Source organism: Adiantum capillus-veneris, chromosome 23 (assembly GCF_014529385.1).
Source record: "Adiantum capillus-veneris isolate H3 chromosome 23, ASM1452938v2, whole genome shotgun sequence".
In the NCBI taxonomy this organism is placed as follows: Eukaryota; Viridiplantae; Streptophyta; class Polypodiopsida; order Polypodiales; family Pteridaceae; genus Adiantum; species Adiantum capillus-veneris.
The window spans coordinates 107,548,228-107,557,086 of NC_140953.1; the positions used below are offsets into that span (position 1 = coordinate 107,548,228).

Genomic DNA, 8,859 nt, shown 5'->3' on the forward strand with positions numbered 1-8,859 from the left:
AAGTAGAAAAACTTTGGGAACAAAGCAACTTCAACTCTTAGACTGTCAAATACTTCAAATGCACCATTCTTCTTTGGTCCCCCTAGCTGTCCAAACTCGAGAGGATATTGTTGAGCCCTTTTTGGAGGGAAGTTGCAAAAAAAGGTATCTCAAGTCTCTCACATCTCTGGGATGATATGAACCTTTGCTAGAAGGAAGTGGGGCAAGTCATAATTTAGCATAATCTTAAGTATTTACGAAAGGCTCTTGGTTCGTAGAGTTCTCGAATCCTATCCTATGATCCTATGCCTATGAGCAAAACAGTGTTGAATTCGAAATATTGGCGCACTGGCCAAAGAATAGAGTGTATACATTCCCCAAAACCCCAGATACCTATAACAAGGTGGTATACAAAGCTGACTGGCTCACTCAACTTATCAAGGTTTGGAAGGAAAATTGGTCAGAAGAGCATTGACAACAAAGTGCTAGTGTCATCTAGGAGACCAAATGACTGAACTCCATGAATATGTTTACTTGGAAGGTACTATGGGGAGCCATCCTAGTTGCCAAAATGGTTGAACTCCATGAATATGTTTACTTGGAAGGTACTATGGGGAAACATCCCAACTAGGAACAAGATATACGCTAGAGGGATTGGCCCTAGCACTTGGTAGGGTTGCAAAGCAGTTTCAGAGTATCCCCTACATCTGGTCAAAATGTGCCCTGTCACACTAGGTTTGGCAGCAAAAATTTGCAAATGGGTATGAAAGACCTGGAAGATTATCTTCTATACAAATGACCTCATCTTGAGAGGAATTAGATCGCAAAGATAAGCCATTCTAGTATGCACCCAAATATCCAAGTACTATTGTTTGAAACATGTTTGGAAAGCTAGGAACCGTCATGTCTTCAAAGGAAAATGTGTCACGGCATAGTTCAATGATGTTGTGATTGAAAGAATTGAGATCTTCTATGCTCTTGGATCAAAGAGAGGTACCTCCAATAATGTTGAAGAATGGAAACATGCATTTAGGTGCATCAAATTGTAGCATGATTCTCCTCAGCAACCCTTCATCAGTCTCTTGCTATGTATTGTTCCAAGCCCCCTTGTCGAACCAATGTCCCCTCAGGAAAAAAGAAAAATTGACTCACCTATGGCAACAACAAGCACACAGAGAGAGAGAGAGAGAGAGAGAGAGAGAGAGAGAGAGAGAGAGAGAGAGAGAGAGAGAGATGGTGGGCTATGGCATGAATCCCCATCCCTAGTGCCTATAATGGCTTTTGATGGCAGTGCCAGGGCAATGTTATCTTGTCGTTGGCTTCATGCAAGTCAACCCCGACCGTATCGTGAGTCCAAGGGCTCAACCCTTACCCTATATTGTGAGAACAAGGGGTCATGTCCACAGTCTCTTCCCAAATGACTTTTGTTGACTTTTCTATTCAACCTCTACTTTGCCTTTATGCACATGCAAAAGTGCATGCTCTTGCTCCCTTTTGGAAAATCTCCATGAGCCCCTCTCCACTAAAATCATGTTGGGTCTGATGTTAGTGACAAAACAAAGGGAATGTCTTGATAGCACTCATCCTATCCTATCTTTATACAGCCATGCTATAGAAGGGCCCTTTCCCAAGCCATGTGGGCCTTACGTGGACCGTTGCACTCACAGATGGAGGGGGGCAAGGGGTCTCCCTAGTCCCCACTTATAAAGCACTCACCTTAGAATACCTACCCTTGCAAATATTTATGTACTGTATTGATAAGTTATAGTGTACAATGAGCTATCACGATTAGAGAGAACTTTCCAAGTGAGATGATGATCCCTAGAACTAGGCTCTTAAACATGGGTTGCAAAAAAATTCACTTATTCCTATTTGTAAGCTATCTATTTTGAACCTTTTCTATGGGCATTTTAACAAGAGACTAATTATTCATACATTTGTTTTTTGATCCTATGTTTTGTATGTAATTTGAAATCAGGCTTGGCAACATTGATTGCTAATGTGATGACTATCATCATGCAATAGAAAAGACCAATGGATCTCGGATCTATTGCGACAAATTTCCTTGTAGATGGCCTCTTATTGCATACCACCCAACAGATATTGGTAGCAATCTGCAAATATGAATCTGCAACAACTAGGGGCTCAGCACGGAGGGGAAAGCTAGCTCTGGAGAGAGGGAGAGAGGTCGCATGCAAAAAAAATGGAGAGAGAGAGAGAGAGAGAGAGAGAGAGAGAGAGAGAGAGTGTTGTGAGTTAGAGATTTTTTTTAATTTTGACACATGGTATAAAAGCAAGCAAGGTGACAATCCATTGTGCTAGCACCATGCCAGTGTGGGCAGCATGTAAATCCTACTAACAATGGCCATATAGCAATTCCACTAAGCATGGCTAACCGAGACGTAGTTCCCATATCTAGGTTGCATTTACCATGCTTTGTGCATCTACATGACTCCTTAGAGACTCGCCTTGATACCAAGATTTGCATGGTCATACTCACAAAAATCCTCGGAAAATTAGTAACTAGGATAAAATTGTTGTTGAAAGTTCTTTGATACACAATATAAGAGCAAGCACGGTGAGTGACCCTAGCCTCCGAAATACTTGGCATGGATTCTTTTCTATGTGCTACTTGAGTATGAATGAGCTCTTCTTCCAAAAATAATGTCTGAAGGTGTGCCAACGTAAGAGAAATCATGAGGTGATGAATTCCAATTCCATTGTGGGTCATCTTTTTCGCCTCAACGAACTTCATAATAAGTAGTCACTTTCCATCTACAATGCATACACTCAAAGTTCAAAATTTCCTTCTCTCCTCTTTTTCAAATGAAGTATTTATGATACTAAGAGAAGGTGAGGGGCAAGCCTTTGCTTTTAAACGACTTCTATTATTTACTGTTTCCCTCATGCTATGTTACCACATGGGGCTCATGAGTTTGCACATGCATATCATCCTCACAAAGCTTCCATAGACACATGAGTGTGCTATGCTTTCGGTGGAGGCGGATAAATGTTGGTATCTTTTTGAGGCTTGCTGCTCAAACTCTGACCCAGTTTTCCTGTGTAAGTCAAGGAAGGCCCTGCTTAGGTCCAAAAGCAACCCTCTCCTTCTGAACCCTTGTCAAGGCCAAAAGCAATTGAACCTTGATGTGGTGGTCACAGAAGAGAGAGAGAGAGAGAGAAAGAAAGAAAGCCTTATTAATGTCTTCTAGAGGCCGAAGTTGGCCTATGAGACAAAACCATATACATGTGTGTGTCCTTTGGATATCCAAAAAAGGATAGAAGTGCTGAAAATAAAAAATGATACAAACTCTGTGTGTGTGTGTGTGTGTGAGAGAGAGACACAGAGAGAGAGAGAGAGAGAGAGAGAGAGAGAGAGAGAGAGAGAGAGAGAGAGAGCACATGAAGCTACTAGGTCAAGACTTCCAGAGAGAGAGAGAGAGAGAGAGAGAGAGAGAGAGAGAGAGAGAGAGAGAGCTCATGAAGCTACTAGGTCAAGACTTCCACTCTGGGATGTATCAATTTGTACATGGAGAATACAAATGGCTGCTAGCAATGGGCAACATGTGAACCCAGGTGATCAAGCTGAGACCATAGTGGTATGACTGCTGGCCCAAACCTCCAAAAGTGGAGGAGACACCTTTTGTACAAAATCTGAGAACATAGTGGTAGGGCTGATGGCCCAAACCTCCAAAAATGGAGGAGACACCTTATGTACAAATTGTTCATCATTATATGTATTACACCTGACTATACACAGCCCACTTTTTTAATTCGGCATGAGCTCATCTGGCTATAGCAAAATAATCCTTTTACTTGTAAGCACACTAACATACAACATTCACTTTAGAAGTCTTTTAATGTCACACCCATTTTTTGTACACAATTCCCGCAGGCCTCGATCAATCTTATGATTTCTCAACCTGACACTTGGATATAGCTTCCTTGCAAATTTCTGTCATACTTGCCTCAGGACCATACACCTGCAATCAAGATAAACCAAAAAATCCCATAAACAGCATGCTGTGAGCCAAGTTCAACTTAAACTCAGAATACCCCCCCCCAAAAAAAAAAAAAAATGAAGGAAAAACATAGGTGCTAGTTAAAGCCCAATGGCTATTTTTTAAGGGTCTTCAGGATCATTTTCCTATTTTACAAAACTCAATTGTCCAAAGATTAGCCCACCACTTCCAAATTTTTGTGATTTTGGAAGATAAATTCGCCAAATATACACTATAAAGTGCTTCTTTTTCAAAAATTTCAAAAGATTCGCCCCAAATCCCATATTTATAGGTTCACAGATACGATAAATTCGCCAACCCATCTACATATACAAACTCTGGAAAGGGTCTCCCCGCCACCCATCCCAAAAAAAAAAAGAAGGAAAAGGATTAAAATTGGCATATGAATTTCTTCCGAAAAAAATACTAATATTAAGTAGTGTGTCAAAATATTTAGTGTATCAACACCTCGATTGGTACATGAATCTCTTCACTCAAAGCTCGCATCTTTGCAAGGCCCTGCTCCCAGTTCGGTCCTCCTCTTCGGACGTAAACCCACTTTTTTGCTTCCCTTAGCTGGCGTTGCTAAAAAACATTTACACAGACAAAAAAAGGAACCTTTATTATGCTATATAAATAAACTAGCATCAAATGAATACTTGTATTTTGCTTCTCTTTACCTTTTCTCTCATGGCCTTGATTATACCACTAAATGTAGCAGCCACATCTGTGAAATTTGCAATACCTGATCACATTATATAGAATTAATAGAAAGGCCAAGGAAAAATTGCACAAAAATCAAGTTGAGCTCAAGCAAAAAAACATGCTATCGTGTGCGGTAACACCTACATCTATGAGAACTCTCGCATAATGAAGGACCTCCTCTTCATTGGGAGCACCACTATATTCAGCATAATTGCCCAAATCGGACGCATAGCCCAAGTCTCCCCTCGTTGATAACTAACACGGGTTGCGTCGATCCGACGGCCCAAATCGCGCGCCCGGCCATCCACTCGCCTCCGCCGTTGATCCCGCGAGTTGGACCCCGTGTTATTTAGGGTTGTGGAGTGGGAGGTCCTGGGTTAGAAGGGCGGGATGCCCAGCAGGGAACATCGTTTTTTTATTAAACTACGCACGTGATTAACGGCTGATCTTGCCCCTGCCGTTGATCCCATGAGTTGATCCCGTGTTAGTTATCAACGAGGACCAGCAACCATGGTCCAGATGCGGGCCTTGGAGTTCAGCACGGCCAGCTTCAATGAGGTTCTTGTCTACAGTCCAGTGATAGTAGCATGATATCAAAAGGGAAGATCAAATCAATCTCTTTTGACTATGCAGAACCACCCTTCTACATCAGTTTCTTACCTTCTCATCCATTCCATAAACCAACTGCTCAGCAGGGCTCATGACCATTCGAAAAGGCAGAGGAAATTCAATATCACCCCATCTGCACAAGATGATAAAAGGAGCAAATTGGTGGGCTGAGAGCCTCAGGTTTTTTTTTTTTTTTTCCCAAACAAATAGATTTTACTTTTGGAAATTTTCGAATGTTGCTGTGTCATCCAACTCTCCTCGCATATCCAATGGAAGCAGCTCACCATCTATGAGGGTAAATGGGTTCATTTCCAAAAAAGTGAAATCCAAATCTGAGAAACAAGAAACCAATTTAATTGCATTCATTTTGGAATCTTAGAATAGCTAATTTCACTAAATTGTCACACATTCAATGTCTTGGGCCCATGGGCCATGCGGCCTACTATGCTTGTCCGGCCCAGCCAACAACCACACACGACCCCCCCCCCCCCTCCCCCCCCCTCAACTCTCTCTCTCTCTCTCTCTCTCTCTCTCTCTCTCTCATCCAAGTGTGGTAGATTGGTTATGCCATTTCCCTCTTGAATAAGAGGCCTTGAGTTCAACTCTCCTCGTTGGCTAGATCTTTAAGATCTCTTGGGATAGTTTCCCACTACGTTAAAACTCTCTTCTTCTTCTTCTTCCTCTCTCTCCCTCTCTCTCTCTCTCTCTCTCTCTCTCTCAGTGCTGGTGAGACGATGTGCGTAACTGGCCAATAGCACATCGTATCCCATGAGACAAGTGGGTATCCATGTATCTTGGTCTCATCACAAAACCATCTTCCGTGAGCTGGAGAAGGTGGTCTCTGTAGAAAGCCATCTTCGTGCCCAATTCTTGTGCTGGTTGTATCCATGTCCTCCTGGTGTCTAGCTGGGTCAGGTCTTGGCGGATGAGCTTGGTGATCATCGACTGTGTAAAAATGAGAGATGGTGTATCCAATGAGTACTGGAATGGTGGCAGCCTCTCTATGATGAACCCATGCGCCTGAAACCATGATGTCATCTCCCCATACCAGCATGTTGTATCTCCTTGTATGGCTAACTGTCAGGAGGACTCAAGTGCAATGCGGGCATATCTGTCTCTGGGAAGTTTCCATGTGCGGTTTATGTTGAAGGAGACTGATCTGGTGAGCGCCTCCACCACTAGTCGGGGGGGGCGCTAGCTCTGCTCGGATAATGGCCCGTGGTATTGATGCCTTGGCTCTAATGAGCCGCGAGATCATAGAGACGAGAGGTTTCTCCATGTTCCCCCATCCGTCTGTGCGACCCGGCCTCTCGTGGTGATCCAATGAAGGTCCCCATATCTCGGTTCCATAGAGCAATGCTGAAGCCACCAACGTGTCAAAGAGCCAGAGCCTGATGAATGGCGAGGCTAGCTAGTCTCAAAGACGGATCACAGACATCTTCAGAGCAGACACGAGACAGCCGCAAGAGCCACTGCCACAGTAGAGCTCCCCCTCGTCTCACACCAGAGGCACACTGATCGACCGAGCGATTGATTAGGGAAATCCAGGCGCCCACGACTGCGAAGGACTACACAGCATCGACGGAGGCTACGTCAAAAGATTCGGAGCATGCTGGCCATGCATGCACGATGCCCCGTCAAACTACTAAGCATGGAGGAAATTGATGAGATTCGCCAACGACCGATGCTAGATCTTTTGTGATTCAGTTATCCCAACAAGCCGCCCATTTTTGCTTAGCTCACATCGACCAATCTAGGATCCCATAGTATATATCTTTGTTTTGTACTGTTGTTAGGTTATTTTGTTACTCTGACTTGGTATCAGATCCACCACATTGTAACTTTTTGGTCTCATAGGTCATTTTAGCCTTTCGAAGACGTTAATATAACATTTCATTTCATTTCTCTCTCTCTCTCTCTCTCTCTCTCTCTCTCTCTCTATATATATATATATATATATATATATATATATATATATATATATATATATAGATATATATATACACACACATATACATATCTCCATCTTTAAAAGCATTTGAAAACTAGCATGTCCAAATCTTTGACAGTTGTAGAGGTGACAATATATATATGTGTGTGTCTGTATATATATATATATGTGTGTGTGTGTGTGTGTGTGTGTGTGTGTGTATATACATACATACATACATACATATATACATACACACACACACACACATATATATATATATATACATACATACATACATACATACATATATATATATATACATATATATATATATATATATATATATATATATATATATATATATATATATATATATATATATATATATATATATATATATGTATGTATGTATGTATGTATATATGTATGTATATATATATATATATGTATATATATATATATATATATATATATATATATATATATATATATATATATATATATATATGTATATATATATACATATATATATGATTTTTTCTTCTTTAGACATTCTGAAGCCCAATGACCTTGTTTTCCACAAATAAAACATTTATTGTCATTTTTGGAAGATGTGGACTTACGTTTCTTGAAAAACCTGTGCTTGGGTTTCTTTCTATAGTTTTTCTCCTTCTTTCCCTTCATTGAATGCTTGCAAGAACATTTTGTCTTTTTGCCTGTGCATCCAAAATCTCTGGAGTAGTAATTCTGTTTGCAGAATTTTCTTTGAAGGTTTGGAATCCTTCAATTCCTTTTGTGCCTGCTTCTCAATACAGAGTTCTTGTATAACCACCTGTAGAGCTTGGATTATATCTACAAGAGCTCTTGTTTGGAGATTTAGATTTTGGTTATCCAGCTTCTCAATAAGGAGCTTTGTAATTGCTTTTGGTAGCTTGTTCACAAATTCTGCTTTGATTTCTCCAGAATGGTATTTTCATGCTTTATATATTAGATTTCTGCAATAAATACAAAAACCCCATATAGAGGATAAATTACAGATCTGAGCCTCATGAAAGGCTTGTAAGGCCAGCGATGCTTGATCTTCTTGATGTCCAATGAATTCTTTGTAGATGCTCTCTATTAGTAGTAATAGAGGCGATGCATTACCTGCAGGTCGTAAGATAGAGTTTTTGATCTCTAGAGGTAACATTTCCCACCATCTTTTGAGGATACCTGTAAAACCATTTATTGCAGGTTCGATTGCAGTTTGTTGTCGCATTCGCCCAAATAGCATTTGCTGATAGATCCAATTATGCATGTATTATAGAACAAGAATGATGTCCTCTTGTTCTAAATTATCAATGTTGTAAAAGGTAATGTCACCTACCTTTTTAATTCCTTGCACAAATTGGGGATGTTTAGAAGCTTGGGCTGCACTGGTAGAGGCTTCATCCATAGGTTCATCTTTTTCCATGTGTAATGGCACTAGAGGGATGTCAGCTTGCGAATCATCAATCTCTGACTCTTCCTGAGAAAAAGGATTATCAATTTCTATTGGAGGAGATGGAAGATTGTCAGGAATGATTTCTGCTTGAAGACCATTGTAAATTCTTTCATCATGGAAAGAATCAAACTGATCCTAATCACCATGGA

At 40.8% G+C, this 8,859-nt stretch overlaps 1 pseudogene; it reads right to left on the reverse strand.

The window, feature by feature from the left end:
- Window positions 1-3,703: 3,703 nt before the first annotated feature.
- LOC147428325 (ATP-citrate synthase alpha chain protein 1-like) lies at window positions 3,704-5,660 on the reverse strand (annotated as a pseudogene).
- Between the last annotated feature and the right edge of the window lie 3,199 nt (window positions 5,661-8,859).